This window comes from Monodelphis domestica, chromosome 3 (genome assembly GCF_027887165.1).
Source record: "Monodelphis domestica isolate mMonDom1 chromosome 3, mMonDom1.pri, whole genome shotgun sequence".
Taxonomy (NCBI): Eukaryota; Metazoa; Chordata; class Mammalia; order Didelphimorphia; family Didelphidae; genus Monodelphis; species Monodelphis domestica.
Window position 1 is genome coordinate 279,455,709 of NC_077229.1, and position 9,336 is coordinate 279,465,044.

Genomic DNA, 9,336 nt, shown 5'->3' on the forward strand with positions numbered 1-9,336 from the left:
GATAATATGAATTTGTAGTGGACCCATTAAATAGTTTTGTGATTTCTTTCAGTAGCTCTTGGTTATTTTTCTTCTTGTTTGTCTCTACTTTGAATTTTAATTGATTTTTACTTGTTCCTGATTCATTTTATTTTACTTTTACTCTATCTCCTTTTTTCAATGATATCTTCTGGGAGGATAGACTGTGAATATGCTTTTTTGTTATTTCCCATAGTTTGTGTTGTTGATAGTACTTTATAGCATAAGATTCAAAACTGGGAAAGTTGAATTCTCTTTTTGGTACTATTAACTTGCTCTATCACCTTGATCAAGGAACTTAAATATCCAATCTGATTTTTCTTTTCTTTTTTTCTCCAGTGTGTTACTGAAAACTTTTATTCTACAAGTAACCAGTAAGGATTTGGCCTGTGGGCTCATTAGGGACCACTGCACAAATATATGGTTCCACACATTGACACGTGGAGGAGGGAGTGAGGATAAGTCTTTCTTGCCCAGTCACAATATTACAAAGTGAAATTTTCCAACATGGTGCCAGGTGATCAGGTATAGTCTGATGAAATTGCTGTAACAAAGCAGTGAGTACATCACAGGGAGGTAGAAGTGAGAGAGAAATTAAGCAATAGAGGCACCTGGTCAGCAAAAGAGAGTGGTCTGGTACTTGGAACTACCTATTCCTAGGACTAGAACAAGTGACACCTGCTTGTTAGCTCTGGGGCCTCTTGGCCTATTGAGGAATTCTCTCCCAACAAATTTAATCTTGCTGTCTAGTTCTTCAGTTCTGAGAATCTAATTATATTTGGCCAGATGCTCATATTTGCAGGGGTCACCAATTTTGATCTGCTCAGGCAGAGATCCCCCACCATATTTGTCATGAAAATATCTTCAGTCTTTCCAGAACAATGGGAAACTCATTACTTTATTATCTCTCCCCTCATTCGACTGGACTAGCTTGCATTCTTTGAGAGACTCAGTCATAGAGCAAATCTCATTCACTTACAGCATGAGGCAGTTGCAGGCTTTTTCATTCATAGCTTTTTCGATGTTCTAAGGATTGGTCACTGTGTGATCTTCCCCTATCACCTTGATATCTGCATTATCAGTGAAGGACTTTCAAGCTTCCCAATCACCCTAGTCAAAGATCTTCAAGAGACACCAATCGAGAGTCCTTGAAGAAGGTCTTCTACAAATCTGATATATCTGCTGGGGTCATCAAGAGATCTGAAGTCCAAATCATATTTCCTCTGCTCGCTCCAATGCTCATGGCTGCCTTGACGTTTGCTGTGGTGACAGGGAGGAATATGAATTCTTGCACTGTGAGCTTGTTTCCTGCATGGGAGCCACTGTTGATCATATTCAAGACCAGAATTGATAGGATGACTTCATCACTGCTTACAATGTCAGCGATAGGGAAGTGTGGATAGACACCTTTCTCAGGAGCTCTGGGCTTACAAACAACCAAGACATTCCAAATATAGCATTTGCATCAAATTTAGATTTATTCTTAGTGCTGTATCTAGCATCAATTTGTTAATTTTCTCTTGTTCCATGACACTTTGTTTCTCGCTAATCAGGACCAGGGTAATAGTTTTATTCATATACATAACTGCTTTTGAGAGATCTTTCCCCAGGGGTAAGAACTTTTTTTTTTTAAACTTTTTACCTTACATCTTAGAATCAATACTTTGTATTGGTTCCAAGGCAGAAGAGCAATAAGGACTAGGCAGTAGAAGTTAAGTGACTTGTCCAGGGTCACATGACTAGGCAGTGCCTGAATCTAGATTTGAACCCAGGACCTCCTACCCCTAGACTTGGCTCTCTATCCCCCGAGACACCTCTCTGCCCCCAAGCAGGCCTTATCATTGTCTTGGAGCTCTAGCATTCCATAGATGCCAGTAGGAGCTTCCCTGGGTGTAATAAGGTAAAAGAGACCTTTTGCAATGTGGAGATCATCTTCAATTGTGGGGTTTCTTTTTTTTAATTTTAATTAAAAAAATTTAATTAATTTTAAAGTTTATTGATTTATTTAATTAATTAATTTAGAATATTTTCCCATAGTTACATGATTCATGTTCTTTCCCTTCCCTCCTTTCACCTTCCCCCACCCCTGTAACCAACACACAATTCCACTGGATTTTACATGTGTCATTGATCAAAACCTATTAACATATTATCGATATTTGCACTAGGGTGATTGTTTAGTGTCTACATCCCCAATCATATCCCCATTGACCTATGTGATCCAGCAGTTGTTTTTGTTGTTTCTACTCCCATGCTTCTTTCTCTGGATGTGGATAGTGCTCTTTCTCATAAGTCCCTCAGAATTGCTCAGCATCACTGCATTGCCACTAATGGAGAAGTCCATTACATTCAATTGTACCACAGTGTATCAGTCTCTGTGTGCAACGTTCTCCTGGTTCTGCTCCTTTTGCTCTGGAGGTCATTCCAGTTCATATGTAATTCCTCCAGTTCATTATTCCTTTGGGCACAATAGTATTCCATCACCAAAAGATTGATGAACACCCCATCTTTTCCAATTTTGACACCACAAAGAGTGCAGCTATGAATATTTTTGTTCAAGTCTTTTTCCTTATTATGTCTTTGGGGTACAAACCCAGCAGTACTATGGCTGGATCAAAGGGCAAACAGTCTTTTAGCACCCTTTGGGCATAGTTCCAAATTGCCTGCCAGAATGGTTGGATCTCCAAATGATGGGGTTTCTATGGGAGTTTGTCTGGATCTTGAGAACAGACGTGATGAATTTCTGATTGGAGCTTCCTCTGTTGGGCTTAGAGAACTGAGGATGAAGGGTCAGTCTGAATTCCTAATTATAGAATAAAGATGTTGCTATTGTTCTTTCTTTCAGACAGATAAAAGAATTGTGAAGAGTAAGATAATCAAATCTCAAAGTTGGAAGGAACTACAGTGGCCCTCTAATCCTCCCAATTCCCAAACAAGACTCTCTTCAATATATGGCCCAATATATGCTCACTCAGTCTTATGTTTTAAAGACTTTCCGGGAAGGTGAATCCACTGACTTCCAAGGCAGCATATTATGTCTTTGGATAGATTTAATTATACATAAATACATCTTTTTGAAACTTGTACTCATTGTTCCCAGTTCTGTCCTATGGGGATAACCAGAATTCATCCAATCACTTTTCTACATAGCAGTCATTCAAATATGTGAAAAGAGCTATCAAGTCCTTCCTAAGACTCCTTTCTATAACATCTGAACTTGCTTTAAATGATTATATGGTATGAATATTATGTCCTTCACTATGTTGGTTATGATTCTCTAACTTATTATTGTAACCTAGACATCATTTCAACTCCTTACTCAGTGTCACCTTGGTCATAAAGAATCAATTGTTATTTTCTATTTTTTCTACCTCCATAAAATCTCTTGTATATGCCTCATTCTCTTTGACACTGCCACCATCCTTGTTCAGGCCCTGATTACCTTACCCCTGGACTATTGGGATAGCTTTCTGGTTGGTTGGTTTCTCCTTCTCAACTTTCTATCCATTACATTTTCTTTCCCACTAAGTTATCAAATTAATCTTCCTAAAGCACAGACCTGACCACTCTATCCCCTACTCAATCAACTCTAGTGGCTCCCTATTGCCCCCAGGATCAAATGTAAAAGTCTGTATTTTGATTTTAAAATCCTCTGTTACCTCGCCTTTCTCTACTTCCTATATTTCCATTCTTCTTTCATCTAATACTACCCTTCAGACTCCACAGTTTAGTGACATTGGGACCTCAGAAGCTGATTTCACTCTCTTCCATTTATGGATGAGAAAACTGAGGTCCACAGAGGTTAATTGATTTGCTAGTAAGTATGCAATATGGGACTTGAACCTGTTTTTTCCTGAGTAAAAGTTAGTGTTTTCTCCATTATACTGTTTTTTTTTCAGATCTACTGATTAGAAGTCACATAAAGTCCCTCCAAATAAATATTGATATTTCAAAACAAATATCAAGGAAAGTCTAAGAAAAGAAGTAGGAAAACAACTAGGTTAGACCTTATTCAAGGCCAACAGTGACTGAGCTCTGGTAGAGAGAATACACATCTAAAAATAGGCAATTTGCTGCATTGAGTCAGCTGAAATAAAGGCCATTGAGGATTTAAGTTCCAGTAAATATGGAGGACAAAGCAAATATTCTAGTAATTGACAAAATGTGCTAGTTTATAGTTTTACCAGTGACAAGCTGCTATTATATTTGCACAAAATGCTGAATGATTTGCCTACTGGAATAGAAAATCAAGTAGTGTGGTATGGTCATACCATGTGATCATAGGGTTTGAAGTTAGAGATCATGGGTTGAAATCGTGCCTCACACTGCTATGACTACCTTTTAGATGTTGGGCAAGGATTATTCTTCTAATGTCTCTTAGCTTAAGTTTCCTCATCCATAAAATGAAATGGTAGCAATAGAAGGTATTGAGGGATTTCTAATATGCATTTTGAATTTGCTGAGAAAGGGAAGGAGGGGAAGAATTTGACACAGGAGTTGTAGTGATCCAGAAGATGAAAATAGTTTCAGGGGACAGTGTACAGTTTTGGGACTTCTGTACTCCATTGCATTTGTGATTTCATTGATGTGCCTTCTAAATGCATATATTGGTTGAGACCTAGTTGGGAAAGAAGTCAAATGATAATGTAATAGAATTCTACTTTATAAAAGCCTTTAGTTACAAAATATGGTGGTCTGATTATTCACTGTCTCTTCCAAAGGTGAAATAAGAGGAAATAATTTTGAATGATGAGATTTAAACTTGAGAAAATTTTTATAAAATTAGAATGAATCAATAAGGGAAATTCTAGTTCTCTTCTTTAAAAAGAATTATAAAAATGATGGCTTATTTTTACTATGTGTGGAATTATTTAGATATGGTCTTGGTTGAAAAAGTAATGGATGAGATAGCCACTCAAAATCCTTTTATTGCAATTTGTTTCACTGATGCAATGTGCAATTGTATAGAACTTGACACATAGTAGGCACTTAATAAGTGTTTATTGACTTTCTCTTAAACGTTTCAAATTTTGACTTCCTTTTATAAATAGAAGGATTATTTATAAAATGAAAGTTAAGATTTGCTATTCATAATTGGGGCATCTGGGTGGCACCAGGCTCCGAATCAAGAAAATCTTAACTGAAATCTGATTTTTTTAGATTAAAGTATCTTCAATCTCCCCATAACAATGGGAAGCCAGTTACTCTATTTTCTCTCTCCTCATTTGACTGGACAAGCTTGTATTCTTGGAGGGACTCAATCACAGAGCTAATCTGATTCACTTTGAGCAGGGGGCAGTTGCATACTTTTTTATCCATGGCTTTTTCATTGTACTTGTAGTGAAAATAAATAATTCTTCACAACCTGCATTTGTATTAATTGCCATTTCAAATGTATATAGATATTGTGATTAATAAAAATGTACCATTGACATATGAGTACATATATTATTGCAAATCCATGTATATTTACATAGCTATAATATAATTATAATATATATAAAATTGTGTGACCCTGACCAAGTCACTTAATCCTATTTGTCTCAGATTCCTCATCTGCAAAATGATTTGGAGAAGGAAATGGCAACTCAATCTAGTATCTTTGCCAAGAAAACTCCAAATGGGCTTATGAAGAGTTGGACACGACTTAAACAACTGAATAAAATTCCCAACAGATGGCAACTTTGTCAGAGATTGCACTTTAACTTCCTCTGCATAGGTTAAGAAGAATTGGATCCAGTCATGACCACCTTTTATTTTTACTTTATAAAAGTCCCCATGAGAACCCACATTACATTTCCAAGTTAACCTTTTGTTTTTCTAAGATTTTAATAATGTGGCCAGATGAAAAGGCAATAATTGTGTCCAATCTGAAAATCTACAACACAGAATTTGGAATAACTAATCTTATAATTATTTTAACAGTACCCCAAAGAATAGCAACAACTAGCATTTATATAATGCTTTAAGGTTTACAAAATGCTTTACAAGCATTTTTATATTTTTTCCTCACAATAGCCTTGGAGGCTCTATGTATGATTATTGTCATCCTGATATTGAAAGGAAACTGAAGAAAAGATTTAGAGACTTGCTAACAGTCAATAAATCAACTGATAAACATTTATTAAGCTCATACTATGTGCCAGGCACTGTGCTAAGTGCTGGGAGATATAAAAAGAGGCAAAAGACTGTCTCTGCCCTCAAGAAGTTTATAATCCAATGGGGAGACATCATGCAAACAAATATATACAAACAAGCTATAAAATAATTAGGAAATGATTAACAGAGGGATGGAACTAGAATTAAAAGTGTTGGAGAAGACTTTCTATAGAAGGTGAGATTTTAGTTCATTCAAACTTAAAAGGAAGCCAGGGTAAAGAAGAGAGAGTATTCCAGGAATGGGAGAAATGCTAAAGGGGCCCAGCGTCACTGAATCAAAGAACATATGCCAGGGAGTAAGATGTAAGAAGATAGGGAAGGTCAGAAGAGCCTAAGTTATGAAAGACGACTCAGCTAATAAGTATCTTGGGTAGGATTTGATCTCAGATCTTCCTGACTACAGTTCCAACACCATTTATTGTACCACCTATCTGGTTATATAGGATTTGAGTAATCTGGTCTTATTTTATATGTTAATACAATATTGTATATCATCTTTTTATTCCTTCCCTTTTATCTTAGAATCAATATTATGTATTGGTTCCAAGGTAGAAGAATGGTAAGGTCTCGGTAATGGAGGTTAAGTGACTTGCCTAGGATCACACAACTAGGAAAGTATCTGAGGTCAAATTTGAACCCAGGACCTTCTGTCTCTGAGCCTGACCTCAGCCCACTGAGCCACCTAGCTGTTCCCACAATATAATATATGCTTAATATAGATACTTTATGTGTACTTTGAGATATATTGGCTGAATCTTCATTGAATCTAATTGATCATGCACAGAAAACCTCTTTTTCATTTACTAAAAATCATTGTTTCTAATGTCTCTAAGAAGGAACTATTTTGAAGTTGATTTTTCATTTTATTTTTCTGTAAATCTGGCACAACCTTTTCTTTACTCTGTAATGAATGAATCAATTTAAAGCACTTTGCCATTTTATCTAACTTTTTTCTTTTCTTCTTTCTACATAATTTTAATTGATATTTCCTCTTTTACCTACATCTCCTTAATTTCCAAATGTCTCCTTTCCTTCTTCTCAGAGACATTAGATAGCCCTTTCCCCTACTAAACTTTTCTTTCCACCTACTCAAGGTCTTTGAGTTCTGTACGACCAAACTCCTTATGACTCTATAGGGTGTTAGAAATATTTAAAAACAAAGTTTCAAAGAAGAACATACCTGTTAGGAGCAATAAAAATGGTGGGGGCTTGTAAATAGTTGATCTCTTTCTATGATATTGATCTTGAAATGACAATCATGAAATTCCAGATTCTGTAATCAATGCATTTGTTTATACCATTGTTCAAAATGAGCTCTTTTTATCTTCTTAATTATCTTCTTATTAAGCATCCCCCTTATTTGGATGGCAGATAAAGGCAACCATGGTATAGTGCCATGGTGGTGAACCTATGGCACTGTGTGTCAGAGCATGCCAGAGGGAGCTGCTCCCTTTCCCCTCTCCATGCTCTGCTGAGGACATTTCTCTCATCACCTGTCCCTCTGTCAGGAAGCCCAAGGGGAGCCCTTCCTCCCTCCCCTGTCTGGGGTAAGGTGGGGGCTTCACATGCAACATGAGGGTTGCATTTTGGGCATTTGGTCTCTAAAGGGCTTGCCATCACTGATATTGTGGATAGAGAGCTGGTTTTGGACCTGGAAGGAATGATTTAGGTTTAATTCTGCCACTGACACATACTGCCAGTGTAATGCTGGACAAGTCACAACTTAGTGCTGCTCTAAGCAGATAGCTTAGACTACATGATAAAAGTAATATGTACTTATTTAGCAGTTATTAAGTACCAAACATTATGCTAAGCCTTAGGGATGCAAATAAAAGTGAAGACAGCACCTTCATGGAGCTTACATTCTAATGGAAGAACACAATAGACAAAAAAAAATGTTGGGGAGCGATTACAGGAAGGGAAGAAATGAAGGTGACAGTGTTGAAATCTGGGAAGTTAGAAGCACAACCAGGAAGGGACAATTGCAAAGAGTATGCTGATCTTTATTGGTAGAGCAGTTTACTCATCCAGGAGTTCCCTATATCAATGAAATCACATGTTCAGTATTTCTGTCTATATAGATCATGTGTTCAAATGATTGCTTCCCAATTTTAATTATCTACCACTTAAAATGTTATCTCCCAAGAAGTACATTTTAATTCCTTATTCAATAGAGCTAAGGCTAAAGTTTTTTAGTTATAAATTTTGTTGGTAATTATCTCTTCTTTCAAGTTCTGAAGGCTTTTGAACAGTACAAATTCATAATGAAAACTTTTAGGAACAAAATGGAAATCTATCACACTGTGACATATTTCTTGGGAATATTTCTCTCATTGCTAATTATATATTGAGTGTTTTGTGCTTCTTGATATTGTTTTCATTTCTAATGTGCTTAGGTAGGCACCAGCATTTCCTGACCTCAGGTGGCTATGGAAACTAGGGTTCCCAAAGAACTATACAAAGGTCATGGGAAATACCTGCAGACCACATACTTGGTGGGGCTGGAGATGATGGGCAGCATTTTTTCTAAAGTTCAGCTTAAAGACAAAAGGAAATGGTGTCTAAAAGGAAGAATGGCTTATAGGTTCTTGCAGAGGCAAATCAAGGGGTTGGCAGAGGTGGTTTTCTTAATTGTTCAAAGGCAATAATAAACATAATTTTATGAAACATTTTGTTATTTCACAATTTGGCACTCATTAATAGCATTTGAAGAAAGTTGAATAATTGAAGCATATTCACAGATACTTATTATTAAGGAAATAAGGTAGAGAAATTATATGAAGAATATGACAAGATCTTTCCAAGAAAAGCAGTAGATATCTTAATACTTGGACACTTCACTGTAAATGTCTGAATAAGGAAGTACAGTAAAAAAAATGAGGTCAGGGGCAGCTGGGTGGCTCAGTGGATTGAGAGCCAGGCCCAGAGATGGGAGGTCCTGGGTTCAAATTTGGCCTCAGACACTTCTTAGCAATGTGACCCAGGGTAAGTCACTTGACCCCCATTGCCTAGCCCTTATCACTTTTTTACTTGACCCCCATTGCCTAGCCCTTATCACTTTTTTACTTGACCCCCATTGCCTAGCCCTTATCACTTTTTTACCTTAGAACCAATATACAATATTGATTCTAAGATGGAAGGAAGGTAAGGGTCATAAAA

General features: G+C 36.7%; 1 pseudogene; it reads right to left on the minus strand.

Annotated features, from left to right (window-relative positions):
• Positions 1 to 633: 633 nt before the first annotated feature.
• Positions 634 to 8,698, minus strand: LOC100617322 (alpha-enolase-like; annotated as a pseudogene).
• Positions 8,699 to 9,336: the final 638 nt, after the last annotated feature.